General features: G+C 41.8%; 1 protein-coding gene across 1 annotated transcript in view; it reads right to left on the bottom strand.

Annotated features, from left to right (window-relative positions):
* The window catches only part of LOC129715250 (enhancer of polycomb homolog 1-like), a 175,197-nt gene extending 167,113 nt beyond the window's left edge, over positions 1-8,084 (bottom strand). Inside the window, exon 1 of the mRNA XM_055665133.1 lies at positions 7,875-8,084. The gene's annotated coding sequence lies outside the window, so the exon portion shown is untranslated. The remainder of the gene's footprint in view (positions 1-7,874) is intronic.
* Positions 8,085-14,867: the final 6,783 nt, after the last annotated feature.

The raw sequence follows: 14,867 nt of genomic DNA on the forward strand, positions 1-14,867 counted from the left end.
TTGGATTTTCAGAAGGCCTTTGATAAAGTGCCACACATACGGCTGCTAAACAAGATTGGAACCCATAGTACTGGAGGGAAGACATTAGCATGAATAGAAGACTGGCTGAGTGGAAGGTGGCAAAAAGAGTAGGAACAAGGGGGCTTTTTCTGGTTGGCTGCCAGTGACTAGCGGTGTTTCGCAGTGGTCGGTGTTGGGTCCGCTACATGTGGTATATTAATAATTTGGATGATGGAATTGATGGCTGTGGGCAATTTTGTGGATGATATGAAGATAGATGGAGGGGCTGGTTGTGTAGAGGAAGTAGGGAGCCTGCAGAAGGACTTGGGACAGGTTGGGAGAGTGGACAAAGTAGTGACAGATGGAATACAGCGTAGCGAAGTATGCAATTGCGCACTTTGGTAGTAGGAATAAAGGCATAGATTATTTTCTAAATGGGGAGTGCATTCAGAAATTGGAGACGCAAAGGGATTTGGGAGAGCTTGTGCAATATTCCCCAAAGTTAAATTTGAATTTTTAGTAAAGAAGGCAAATGCAATGTTGGCACTTATTTTGGGAGGACTGGAATATAACAGGGATGTAATGCTGAGTCTTTAGAAGGCACTGGTCAGACTGCATTTGGAATATTGTGAGCAATTTTGGACCCCATATCCGAGGAAAGATATGCTGGAGTTGGAGATGGTCCAGAGAAGGTTTATCCCAGGAATGATTGGATTAATGCAAGAGCATTTGACTGCATTGAGTCTGTACTTGCTGGAGTTCAGAAGGACAAGGAGGGACCCCATTGAAACTTACCAAATAATGAAAGGAGAGGGGATATAGAAAAGATGTTTCCACTAGTGGGAGAGTTCAGGACCAGAGGGCACAGCCTCAGAATAAAAGGATGTACCTTGAGAAAGAAGAAAGAGGAATTTATTTAGCCAGAGGATGGTGAAACTTTGGAATTCATTGTCACAAGACAGATGTAGAGGCCAAGTCTCTGGATAATTTTAAAGCAGAGATTGACAGATTCGTGATTAGTAAGGGTGTCAAACGTTATGTGAAGAAGGCAGGTGAATGGGGTGGAGAAGAAAAGATAGATCAACCGTGATTGAATGGCGGAGTGGACTCGATAGGCTGAGTGGCCTAATTCTGCTCCTATGACATGAACTTATGAAGAAGTGGATAGAGTAGTAAAAGCGGCATATGGCATGCTTGCTTTCGTAAGTCTGGGCAAAGAGTGCAAGGAAGTATTGATGCAGCTTCATTAGGCCACATTTGGAGTAGCATGTGCAGTTCTGGTCGTTCAATTGCAAGAAGGATGTGGAGGCTTTAAAAAGGGTGCAGGGGATGTTTACCAGAATTATGACTGGATTGGGGGGGGTATTACCTAGAGGGGAGAGGTTGGACAGACTTAAATAGTTTTCTCTGGAACACCAGAGGTTGCAGGGAGACCCAATAGAAGTATATACAATTATGAGAGGCATAGATAGGGTAGACAGTCAGAATATTTTTCCAAGGATGGAAAATAAAATACTAGAGGGGACAGCTATAAGATGAGAGGGCTAAGTTTAAAGTTCATAACAAGACGATTTCAGTATAGGAGTAGAGAGGTTCTTCTGCAGTTGTATAGGGCTCTGGTAAGACCACATCTGAAGTATTGCGTACAGTTTTGGTCTCCTAATTTGAGGAAGGACATCCTTGTGATTGAGGCAGTGCAGTGTAGGTTCACGAGATTGATCCCTGGGATGGCGGGACTGTCATACGAAGAAAGATTGAAAAGACTAGGCTTGTATTCACTGGAGTTTAGAAGGATGAGGGGACATCTTATAGAAACATAAAATTATAAAAGGGCTGGACAAGCTAGATGCAGGAAAAATGTTTGCAATGTTCGGCGAGTCCAGAACCAGGGGCCACAGTCTTAGAATAAAGCGGAGGCCATTTAAGACGGAGGTGAGAAAAAACGTTTTCACCCAGAGTTGTGAATTTGATGAATTCCCTGCCACAGAGGGCAGTTGAGGATGCAGAAAAATCTCATGGAGATGTGGCAAGTGGAAGACCATTTTGGAAAAAGTGAAAATTCATCCACATTGACAGAAGCAAAATACAAAGACAGTTTATTTTTGTAAGTGGTGAGAGATTGAAAAATGTTGATGTTTAGAATGTCCTGGGTGTCCTTCTACCCAAATTATTTAAATTAATCTGCAGATATGGCAAACAAGAAGCACATTTGGAAAGTGGTGAATTCATTGGACAAAGTCAGCATGGATTTATGAAAGGTAAATCATGTCTGACGAATCTTATAGAATTTTTCGAGGCTGTAACTAGCAGAGTGGATAAGGGAGAACCAGTTATATCTGGACTTTCAGAAGGATTTCGACAAGGTCCCACATAAGAGATTAGTATGCAAACATAAAGCACACGGTATTGGGGGTTCAGTATTGATGTGGATAGAGAACTGGCTGGCAGACAAGAAGCAAAGAGTAGGAGTAAACAGGTCCTTTTCAGAATGGCAGACAGTGACTAGTGGGGTACCGCAAGGCTCAGTGCTTGGACCCCAGCTATTTACAATATATATTAATGATCTGGACGAGGGAATTGAATGCAACATCTCCAGGTTTGCGGATGACACAAAGCTGGGGGGCAGTGTTAGCTGTGAGGAGGATGCTAGGAGGCTGCAAGGCGACTTGGATAGGTTGGGTGAGTGGGCAAATGCACGACAGATGGCAGTGTAATGTGGATAAATGTGAGGTTATCCACTTTGGTGGAAAAAAACAGGAAAGTAGATTATTATCTGAATCGTGGCCGATTAGGAAAAGGGGAGATGCAACGATTGACTCGTTGTACTCGCTAGAATTTAGAAGATTGAGGGGTGATCTTATAGAAACTTACAAAATTCTTGAGGGGTTGGACAGGCTAGATGCAGGAAGATTATTCCCGATGTTGGGGAAGTCCAGAACAAGGGGTCACAGTTTAAGGATAAGGGGGAAATCTTTTAGGACTGAGATGAAAAAATCATTTTTTTACACAGAGAGTGGTGAATCTGTGGAATTCTCTGCCACAGAAGGTAGTTGAGGCCAGTTCTGGCAGCAGCCATGTCAGCAGCGCATCAGTTTTTTCAACCTTTTTTTATTTTTTAGTATGTTTTAAAGTGTGTATTTAATGTTCCTTCGTGTGTTTTGTGTGGGGGGGTGAGGGGGAAACCGCTTCAGTCGCCTCCTCCACGGAGAGGCGAGTTTTTTCAGGTCGCCTCCCCCGTGAACTAACATCAAGGATCGGCACGGCCTTTCCCAGAGACACGCCCGGGGCTTCAGCGGCAGGCTAGCGTGGAGCGGGTGAGCCCTCGCTGGAGGGGAGCGCTCCGTTTCGCTGGCCCGGGGCAGCCTGAAGCCGCAGTCTTCAGAGCTCCAGCTGGCGCGGCGTCTACAGCCTCGTGGGGGACCCGGGGGAAGAAGAAGCCATCACTGCCGGCCCGCGGCCAACTACTACCGCGGGTCCGGCATGGACTCACCATCACCCCTGGAGGGGAGCTTCGACCGCCGGCCCTGCAGTCTACGGTGCTTCTGGCTGCGGCGGAGTCTTTAAATCTCGACCGATTGGCCTACACCATCTTAAAGCCGCGGTCTCCGGTGAGGAAGAGCCGATCCTGGACTGACCTGAATTCAACTCTGGTCCTGTCCACGGGGGGGAAATGGAGGAGGACTGGCCAAATTTTGTGCCTTCCACCACAGTGATGAATGCTGTGGTGGATGTTTGTGTTAGTTTTATTGCGGTTGCGTGTTCTTTATTATTGTACTGCTGCTGACAACCCAAATTTCCACCAACCCTGGTTGTGTGGCAATAAATTATATCCATTATATCAATCAATTCATTGGCTATATTTAAGAGAGAGTTAGATGTGGCCCTTGTTGCTAAGGGGATCAGGGGGTATGGAGAGAAGGCAGGTACAGGATACTGAGTTGGATGATCAGCCATGGTCATATTGAATGGTGGTGCAGGCTCAAAGGGCCGAATGGCCTACTCCTACACCTATTTTCTATGTTTCTATCAGCTCTGTGTTGGAAGGTTCAGAGACTAGTCTCAGCTGAATAAAGAATCGACTTCAACAGCTACAAGTGTTTGAGTCAAGTTGACTTTAGATTGACAAAATAACTCAGTTATTTTCTATTTTCTATGTTCTATGTTTGCTATGTTGTATGTTGTCCATTATTATAAGAGGCTTTGAGAACAAGAACAAATTTTATTACAGTTATAGGGCTTTGGTGAGACACCATCTTTATATAGGTCTGATCATCCTTTCTAAGAAAGATGCACTTTGATAGAGAGCAACAAAGATTCCCCAAATGATTGAATCCTTTGATGCAGAACTTGTAGTACGAGGAGAGATAAAGCTGACTGCAATTATATTTCTGAGTTTAGATGAAGGAGAGTTGATTTCATTGAAACATTAAACATTCTAAATTGGCTTGAGAGGGTAAATGGGGTGACGTTAAATCGCCTAGACAGGATGCAGCAAATCAGGGGCCATGGTCTAAAAATTCAAGGGTTACCCAATCAAATTGGAAATGGGAAGAAATGTATTCACTACAAGAGGATAATTCATCTTTAGACTTCTCTACTCAAGGTGGTGTGGAAGCTCTATCCAATATATTCAGCGTAGATTGATATTTTTTTTACTATTAACACGAGTCAAGGGATATGTGACAAGCACTGGAAATTGCAGCAAGGTAAAAGATCAGCCATGATCTTATTGACTTGAAGAGTACTCATATGGAGCCAAATGATTTATGTGATTTTTAAATGATCTGTATTGGTAGGTTCTGTTAGGTGAAATCAAAACAGCCATCTTAAAATTAGACCTAGGCATTTCAAGAAGAAAAAAAAAAAATCAGGAATTATCTTTTTTTTTCACGTTGAAAAATCTAGAAATCTAGAACATTCCCTCATCCCAAGTTTATAAATATTTGTACAATGGAGCTTTCAAAACAGAGTTTGCAGGGCTTTTTTTAAAAAAAAAAAACAACAATGTAATGATTCCACCTTTGCTGCAATGAAGTTGAGGTGCAGATTACAGTTAGCCTGATCCCATTGAATGGAACAGCATTAAATTGAATGTTTCACACATTTGGCTATGAAATCAGATGGAGCTGAAGAGTGTACACCAAGGAAATATATATTAATTTTTAATATTACATTGACTGGGTATACTGTACATTGGAAATATTTACATATTCCCTTTAAAAAACAAAACCAGTGGTTTCCTGCTAATTTAATTATAGTCTGCAAGTTGCATAGTTAACCAAAACTAGACGGAACAGTAAATATTGGCTCACCCCTCCAAGTAAATATGACATACAAATCTGATAAACAAATGGACCCAGAGTCTCCAAGGACAGAGAGGTTGTGAATGCAGTCGTTCCTGTGTTCACATACAGAAATCTATGGTTAGATGTTTATCACTTATCTGGTTAGATGGTCTGAATGGATTCCCTAAATGCATATCTTCCTCCTCTCCCCTCCCACCTACCCATCAAAGATGGTTGTAAGTGCCAGAAATATGCTTTGTGACTGCACCATGTTAACAGTGAGTCGGAGACAACCTAATTTGCAGCAGTCAACTGATTAGTTCTGGATGGTTCTAAAGCAAATCTGAATTCAATCTTGAATAAAGACGCATGATATCAGCCATTGGCATTCAATGATAATCATGAATAATTTACTGTTGGATAACAAAAGATTCGATTGATTTGTACCTATGCAAATACAATCAAATATTTCTGATATTGTTTTGCTCCATTGAATTTTCATTATGAAATTGGTCCTGGTAATTTTAGAGAAAAATAAATATTTATTCTCTCTGCAGCGGTGGTGCAGGATCAAGTCACACCAAGTTGCTCTGACACATTCCTGATACGTAGCTTTGATATAATTCAACTAGTCACTAGTCATGTTGAATACAGAAGACAGCAAATATGTCTGTGCATAATCACTGCTCTTGCAAGTGTGGCACAACAATGGCCTCAGCCACCCTGCCCGATTCTGCACTGGTGTTGCTGGAGGACGGTTCCAGAGTACAGAACTCTGGATGATATTTTCACAACGTGGCAAGATTTTTTTTTAAAGCAATGTGGGGCTTTCTTTTCGCGAAACACGTCTGTCTCCTGTCATCTACTGTAGATGCAATTCACCTTTTTATTCCACCTCCTTAAAGCTGCACTTTTAAAATCATTCCATATGAAACAATTCAAACAAAAGGCAGAAGATTTAAAAAAAAAATCAACCTCCAGCAAGCGTTTAAAACAAAACACACCAACAAAATATACGTCGTTAGAAAATTCATGCAGCCATTTATTTTGATCATTTAACGCCGCCGTCACTTTTCACATAACAAAAAAAAACTTGGGGGGGAAAAATGGCACCTGATTTCTGCAGCGATACATCGCCCAGATCGCTAGTAACATTACACTCGGTATATATCTAAATCTCAAACTCAACGAGGTTGCAATAAGTTACAAAGAATTGTGTGAAGATTCGCAGGAGGAGTTCCTGCGGGGGGAGGAGGAGGGATTCTCAATAAAATGAAAGTGGTGTCGTTTGATACAATTTATCAAATATCCGCCCCTTGTAAAAAGCAGCAGAATCAGCCAGTATGTGTTTAAGCTGGGGGCCTCTCCAAGGATGAGCGCAAGATATTCCTCTTTTTTTCCTATATCGAGGTGAATACTCATGGCAGTGCGAAATGTGGGTGCTTCTACGATTCCAGGTCTCTACCCCTCGCACAATAAAACAATATCTTCTGATTCCTCCCTTTCAGTCCCACTCGCTTCTCCCTCTCTTCCCTTTCAATTTGGTCAAATCGACATTAGATTCAAAGTCTCTCCCCCACTTCCCCACCCCCCAATTAAGGGTAAAACAGCGCCGCCACTAACAACAGTCAGTGCAAACAATCCAAGCGTCGTTGAATCTCCCATCGTGTGCAAAATAAAAATAAATAAAAAGCCAAAATATGCCTGAAAATACGCGCAACTTTTACATGTGTTAATATCTAATTAAACCGACCAAACTCTTAAGCCCACCCCCACAAAAAGTGTATGATTGGGGGTGGGGGTGGAAAGGAAAGAGACATCTTTTCAGAACTGGCCCCAATGGCGCGGAACATACAACATGAATTTGCAAAAGAGAGCAGCAGCAGCGACCATTAGTCCAGCCGTAACTTAATATAAAGCGAGTTAATATGTCAATTTCCCATCCCTCCTCTCCCCAGCCAAACGCAGCCAACAATATCTCAGCAGTCCTACCCATTATTAAAGAGTTACAGTGTGTCCGGTGGCAACGCAGATCAGATTTGTCATTCACCGTCTTGGAAATGGGGATGGGAAATAATCAGTCACATATTCTCTTGAGCATTTTTTTCCTTTTTTTGTTGGAAAAAAAATCCGCTTATCGTACACATTTTGATTCTGCCTCGTTTTGTCTGCTATCCCTATCTGAAGAATGGGCTGGGGAGGGGAAAAAAGTCCCAACTCGATCCAATAAAGTTATTTTGGAAACTATCGTTATTTTTTTTTCTCCGGTATCACGGTTTGGTATAAAGATTATATATATTTTTTTAAAGAAAGATGTATTTCCTCCCCTTCTCTTAAATTTAAAAAAAAAAGCTTGCAATTATCTATCTTTCGCCACGACTGACGCGACAGCATGGGCGGAATCGAGACCAAAGCAAAGGGAATAATACTCTCGTCATCTTCCCCATGCTGTTAATGTATATCCTTTCTTCACCCCACCATGCCCCCAAGAAATTTGTTTAAGTTGCATTACAAAATATAATAGCTTCAAATCTATGAATTGAAATAGGGCGAGATTATATATATAGTTTTTTTTAAAGAAATACTCACCAATCTGCACCCAGGGAAGATGTTGACAAGCCCTGTCCGAGACGATTGTCAGAAGATAAGGTGTTACTTGCGCGTTAGAAACGACAGATGCGATATTTCCAATCTGTTTTACAATATCAAACAGCCACTGGCCACCGGATCGCTGTTTGCAAACGTTGTTCGTTGCTCTCCCCACCTGGCACCAGAGCTTTCTGTACAGGAGGGAGGTAGGTGGTGGGTGGAGGAGGAGGAGGGAGGGGGGTGGGTGGTAAGAGGTTGGGAGGGAAGGAGGGGGTGGCTGGCTGGGTCGGTCGGTCGGTGGTGGGGGAATCAGCCGTGTGGTATCACCGAGATTAAAACACACAACCAAAGATCCTCTGCACACAACCACAGAAGACTTCTTGGGGTTAACAACTTTGCAATGGCTAACAGGCGCATAGTGATTGGGCGGCGAGTGTCACCAATCACCTGTAGCGAGCTCATGGCCGATGAGCTCACTTTTCAATGGCAGAAGTTGAGGTTTAAAACAAAATAAAATGGGTAAATACTCCCGCTTTTTTGTTCCCCCCTTGTAGAGACTGTTATCGTTTCGATCGCGCTGTGTTTTTTTTAATCCGGCTCCCCGTGGAACCGACCTGCTTTTGTCTTAATCTGCGTTTTAGCCACACCCTCCCTAGATCCGCCGATTCTATGATGCAATAATATTCACAGGGATTTTTAAAAGTAATTTTTGGGGCAAAATGCATACCATAGTAGGTTGTTTTTTTCCACGCGAGGTCTGTTACTCTTTTAAGGGTTTTTAATTATTTTTTTTACAAATTTCCCTTTAAATGTTAAAAAGCATCTAAGTGGGAGGTTGAAAGGCCAGTTTAGATTGAACTGCGTTTTTACTGAGGCTGGTAAAATGCGTGGAACGAGTTGTTCAGCAAAAGCAGAGGAAAATTTTAAGGAGTGCTGTGGTTAAGTGTTTGAAGCACTGGGCGACTTTAAAACTTGCTGTTTTTTTTAAATCGTACTGTTATTTTCTGCACGCGCGTTTAGTACATTCTTTACGAGCATTTATATTTTAACTAAATATTACAAGGTGGATCAAATTATGAAATCAGCCGCAGACCTTGAGGTCACGTTTGCGAAGCTCAAAAAGTGTCCTAGAGACTTGATAGCAGCATAACATTTGTCTCAAATGGTTTAAACGTTTGTCTGAAATGTTTCCTATTGCTAAGGAGAAAGAATTACTAAAGGATAGAGTGAAGTGGTCGGAGCCTGGGGGGGGGGGGCGATGTGGGCCCTATAAGACCTGCAATGAAAGGGGGTAACTGTTTACAATTTCTACCCTAACGTCCCTTGAGCCATGGTTATGATCATGTTCAATGCAGAGATCTATAGATTTATGAATATTAGGAATCAAGGGATAGGAGATGAAAATGGCATTTTAAACAGATCAGTCATTTTGTTTAATGGTGGAAGCTCAGGAGGTGGTAAGACCTATTCCTGCACCAAATCATGATCCATTACATAATATAAATCAATCAATAGTGCATTATTTGTCACATATGCAACTGCCCAGTGAAGTTCAGTTTGCATTTATTCCATATGCGGGTGTCGCCAACCTAATATAGGTCGATTCCTCAACTCCGCCTCCAAAGAAAAACATAGGTCCCCTAAAGATCTGTAAAGAATGTATGTTACTGCTCATGTAAAATTTGGTTTAATTAGTTTAAAGATATAATTACTTATGACAATGTAATAGTATTTGTCAGAATCCTGGGGTCTGCAAGGACTAGAAAATGAATTTAGGATAATGATGTATGTTCTATGGGACGGGAAGGATTTAGACAATGGAGTTTTGGGCTTTCCCAGATTTTTGGAGTATGCAAAGTAGTGTAGGTTCCAGAATTTCATTGGAAACAAGAGACCCGAAACGTTGTCTATTTCCTTCACTCCATAGATGCTGCCTCATCCGCAGAGTTTCTCCAGCATTTTTTCTACCTTGAAATTCAGAAATATTTTGTTATCAAAGGAATAGTGAAAATGTGCAATTCTCTAGCATGGAGAATGTTTGACCCATTTAATGGAAGCCTAGATTGGTAAATGAGAGGGAAGGGAATGGCTGGTTCTACTGAGTCAGATGAGGAAAGACTGGGGATAATCAGGTGGTGCATAAATGCTGGTATGGACTGGTTGGGTTGAGTGGCCTGTTTCTGTCACCACCTTGGGTCACTGGAAAAAGGACATTGCAGTTTGAGAGGAAGTGGAACTGGAGACTTGAGGTGAAGATAGACACAAAAAGCTGGAGTAACTCAGCGGGACAGGCAGCATCTTGAAGAGAAAGAATGGGTGATGTTTTGGGTCGAGAACCTTTTTCAGACTGGTTTAGGGATAATGGAAACGAGAGATATAGATGGAGAGATAAAGAACAATGAATGAAAGAAAGATATGCAAAAAAATAACGATGAAAAGGGAAACAGGCCATTGTTAGCTATTTGTGGGGTGAAAATGAGAAGCTGGTGCGACTTGGGTCAGGGAGGGATAGAGAGAGAGAGAGAAGGAATGTCGGGGCTACCTGAAGTGAGAGTAATCAATATTCATACCGATGGGCTGTAAGCTGCCCAAGCAAAATATGAAATGCTGTTCCTCCAATTTGCATTTAGCCTCACTCTGACAATGGAGGAGACTTGGGGTGTTGGTGATTTTGGAATCAATGAGCACAATGGATACAAGAACAAAAATAGAAGACTTGATTAGCAGGCCTGGGGAAGCTCTTGTGTGATAGGAACATAATTAGGCCATTTGGCCCATCAAGTGTACTCCGCTAGTCAATCATGGCTGATCTATCTCTCCCCTCAATCCCATTCTCCTGCCTTCTCCACATACCCCTCACACCTGCACTAATCAAGTACTAATTAAGGTGCTTGGGAGTACTGGACAGTAATGCATGACACCTAAGATCAATACTGTTTGAGCCAAAGGCACCAAATCTCTTTGATCACATTGCTGCTTGTGGGAGCTTACTGTGCTTAGACTGATGCGTTTCCGTAATACATCAGTGGTAGCAATTCTAGTGTACTAAATTACTTGAAATTTCCTGAATCGGGAAGGGAAAGTCACTATATAAATGCAACTTTTTCTTTCCTTCCAACCTTCCCACATCTATCACTTTGTCTATTGTCAACTAGATCCTCCTTTTCATTACCTATATTGTACCATTTAAGTTTTTAACAAAATTAGTTTTCATAATTCAAAATTAGCATACAGGAGTTATATTATATTTTCTAAGTTAAGTATTTAAAAGAAAACTCAAGCTTCAGAAACAGTTCTGATTATTCAATGATTATCTTCAACCAAGATTTAATGAGACTTGAAACAAAGACAAATGCTGGCAAATGTGATTAGTACAGATGGGACGTTTCATGGTTAACAAGGGCAAATATTTTATTGGCCGTGCCTGTGACAACAAATTACACTAAGATAATTTACTAACAATCTACTTTACAATAAATAATCATGCCTCTTCTAAGTATTCATAAATAAATACAACTCGTAGTTATTTAATCCCAGGCCCTGCCATCACATGTATTGTTTGAATAGATTATTACTACAAAAAAAAATCCTAATGAAGATGCACACAAAATGCTGGAGTAACTCAGCGGAACAGGCAGCATCTCTGGATAGAAGAAATGGGTGACGTTTCGAGTCGAGACCCTTCTTCGCACTAAAGACGGGTCTCGACCCAAGACATCACCCATTCCTTCTATCCAGAGATTCTGCCTGTCCCGCTGAATTACTCCAGCATTTTGTGTCTACCTTTGGTGTAAACCAGCATCTGCAGTTCCTTCCTGCAAAGTTCTTAATGAATCTCATCACGTTTCATATAAATCTTTGAAAATTAGGTTTCAAACTTATCTCAAAATCTTTTGTGAGAATTGCTTTTCGAGGCAAGTGGGCCTTTTATACTTAAAGTGTTGTTGAACCAACTGCATGCTCAGAAATATATGCTGACAGAGTTTCATTTTCTATTGGCATATTACAAACTTTGGATTTTGGAGACAGATTGAATCTAGAGCAACAAACAATCTACTGGATGAACATAGCAAGCTCAGCAGTGCCTATGAGGGGAAAGGAATAGTCAACATTTTTAGTCTAATTCCCGATTAGATTTTGAGTGTCTGGTATGCTTGCCTTCGTTGCTGAGGCACTGAAGCTAAGAGTCAAGAAGTCATGTTGCAGCTTTATAAAACTGTGGTTAGGCTGCATTTGGAATATTGTGTGCAGTTCTGGTTGTCCCCATTGCAGGCAGGATGTGGCAGATGCACGCAGGAGGTGTACGCAATGGTGCAGAAGTGGAAATTGTAGAGAGCTTTAAGTTCCTTGGCGTTAATATTACCAATGATCTGTCGTGGACGAACCACATTGATGCAAGAGCCCAGAAGGCACACCGATGCCTCTACTTCCTAAGGAGACTGTGGAAATTCAGTGTATCTCCAATGACTTGCAAACTTCTACAGATGCACCATAGAAAGCATAGTCAGGTTACATCACAGCTTGGTTTGGGAACAGCTCAGCCCCAGACCACAAGAAATTGCAGAGTTGCAGATGTAGCCCAGTCCATCACACTAACCAGACTTCCCACCATTGACTCCATCTGCACTTCATGCTACTTCAGAAATGCAGCCAACATAATCACAGGCTTGTCCCACTCCAGTCATTCCTTCTCCCTGCTGTTATCCATCAGAAGGCACAGAAGCTTGAAAGTGCATAGACTTAGGAACAGCTTCCCCCCCCCCCTGTCATCAGACCCAAGCTTTGGACAGAGTGAAGAAAAGGTTTACCAAAATGCTTCCTGGCTTACAAGGTATTAGCTACAAGGAGAGGTTGGATAAACTTGAGTTGTTTTCTCTGGAGCCTCAGAGATTGAGGGGAGACCTGATAGACATATATAACATTGTAAGAGGCAATGATAGGTTCAGACACTGTAACCTTTATCCCAGAATAGAAATGACAATGACTAAAGGGCATAGTTTCAAGGTCAGGGAGGGAAAGTTGAAAGGAGATGAGCTGGGCACGATTTTTTTTTCCAACGCAGAGAGAGGTGGAATTCACTGCCAGGGGTACAGGAGGAAGCAAATATGATGGTGGTTCTTATGAAGCTTTTAGATAGGCACATGGATATGCAGTGAACTGAAATATCATATGTTGGCAGAGGAGATTAGTTTAACTTGGTGTCATGTTCAGCGCAAACATTCTGGGCTGATGGGCCTGTTTCTTTACTGTACCGTATCGTAAGACAACTGTTCTGATGTTTACATGAAGTTATGTTTTCTGTTTTACCGCCTAAAGTTTGTAATGGACATGTCAGCATCATTACATAAATATTAGATTTGATGACCCTATGTTGTGGACTTTCAGCTATTATTTTGTTTATATTGACTATTTGTAGGTCAACTTGCTAAGTAAAATTGAACAAGTTTACATCTTATTAAATAACACTCAAATAAATGTATAGATATGTATTGTGAAATATTTGGTAGATTGCAGTTATGTTAAATTTTACTTTGGTCATAGCAAGTAAAGTAGGCATCAGAGGTGTACATCTATAAGGACACGTTCATCAGTAGGCAGTGCTAAATTATTAGTTTTACTTCATTATGGACTTGAATGAACACGCATAAAAGGTTCTATATATTTATGACAAGTCCATTTGTTAAGACTTGTTACCATTACTTCATTTCAAATTTGGTAATTGTTCAGCCATAAAATTACAGGGCAGAAATTTGGCCTCGTATATGTATTAAACAAAGTCAACAGAATTGGTATTCAGAAGTGGAGTTCAACATGCATACCTTAGTACATCGAGGATATACCTTTATAATTTAAGATTCATACAAACACTAACGAGCCCAACTACTCTCTCAAAATTATCTGTTTATAGTACTTGAGTGTTGCTTGATAGGCCACCGTTATATTGCATATCCTTATTACACGGCATTGAGTGACTTGCCAGGCCATTTCAGGAGGTAAAAGTCAACCACATTGCCTTCGACAAGGTTCAGCATGGTAGGCCGCTCTAGAGGTTAGATCCCATGGGATCCAAGAAGAGATAGCTGAATGGATCGAAGATAGGTAGGAAGCAGAAGGGTGATGGTGGAAGGTTGCTACTCGAACTGGAGGCCTGTGACTAGTGGTGTGCCTCATGGTGCGGTGCTGGGCCCGTTACTGTTTGTCATCTATAGCAATAATTTTGATGAGAACATGCATGGCAAGATTAGCAAGTTCGCAGATGAAACAAAAGTGTGTGTTTTTGCAGATAGTGAAGATGGTTGTGAAAAATTGCAGCAGGATCTGGATCGATTGGCCAGGTGGTCTGAGGAATGGTTGATGGTTGATACAGAGATGTGAGATGTTGCATTTTGGGCAGTCTAGCATGGGCAGGACCTACACAATGAATGGTAGGCCTCTGGGGAGTTGTAGAGCAGAGGGATCTAGGAGTGCAGGTGCATGGTTCCTTGAAGGTGGTCGCAGGTAGATAGAATGGACAAAAAGGCGTTTTGTGTTCAGTTCTGGACACTGTTGTAGAAAATATGTTGTCAAACTGGAAAGGGTAAAGAAAAGATTTACAAGGATGTTGCCAGGCCTAGAGGGGCTGAGCTACAGGGAGAGGCTGAATAGTTTGGGACTCTATTCCTTGGAGCCCAGGAGGATGAGGGTTGATCTTATTGCGGTGTAGGCCCCAGAGCAGTAGCGTCCACGTCGCGGGGCTGGAAACTGGAAGTATCCCGAGCTAATTCTGCTACCACCATCATCCATTACAACAAGTGATGGCTCCCACTGATTGTCGCCGGAAGCTTGCGTCCTTTTCAGGATGGACGATGACAGTGAGGCCAACATTTGTAACAAGATGGACACGAAAAGAAGAAGATTGTGGTGTATAAAATCATGAGAGGAATAGATTGGGTAGATGCACAGAGTGTCCTGTCCAGAGTAGGTGAATTGAGGACCAGAGCACATAGGTTTAAG

Source organism: Leucoraja erinacea, chromosome 2 (genome assembly GCF_028641065.1).
Source record: "Leucoraja erinacea ecotype New England chromosome 2, Leri_hhj_1, whole genome shotgun sequence".
Lineage (NCBI taxonomy): Eukaryota > Metazoa > Chordata > Chondrichthyes > Rajiformes > Rajidae > Leucoraja > Leucoraja erinaceus.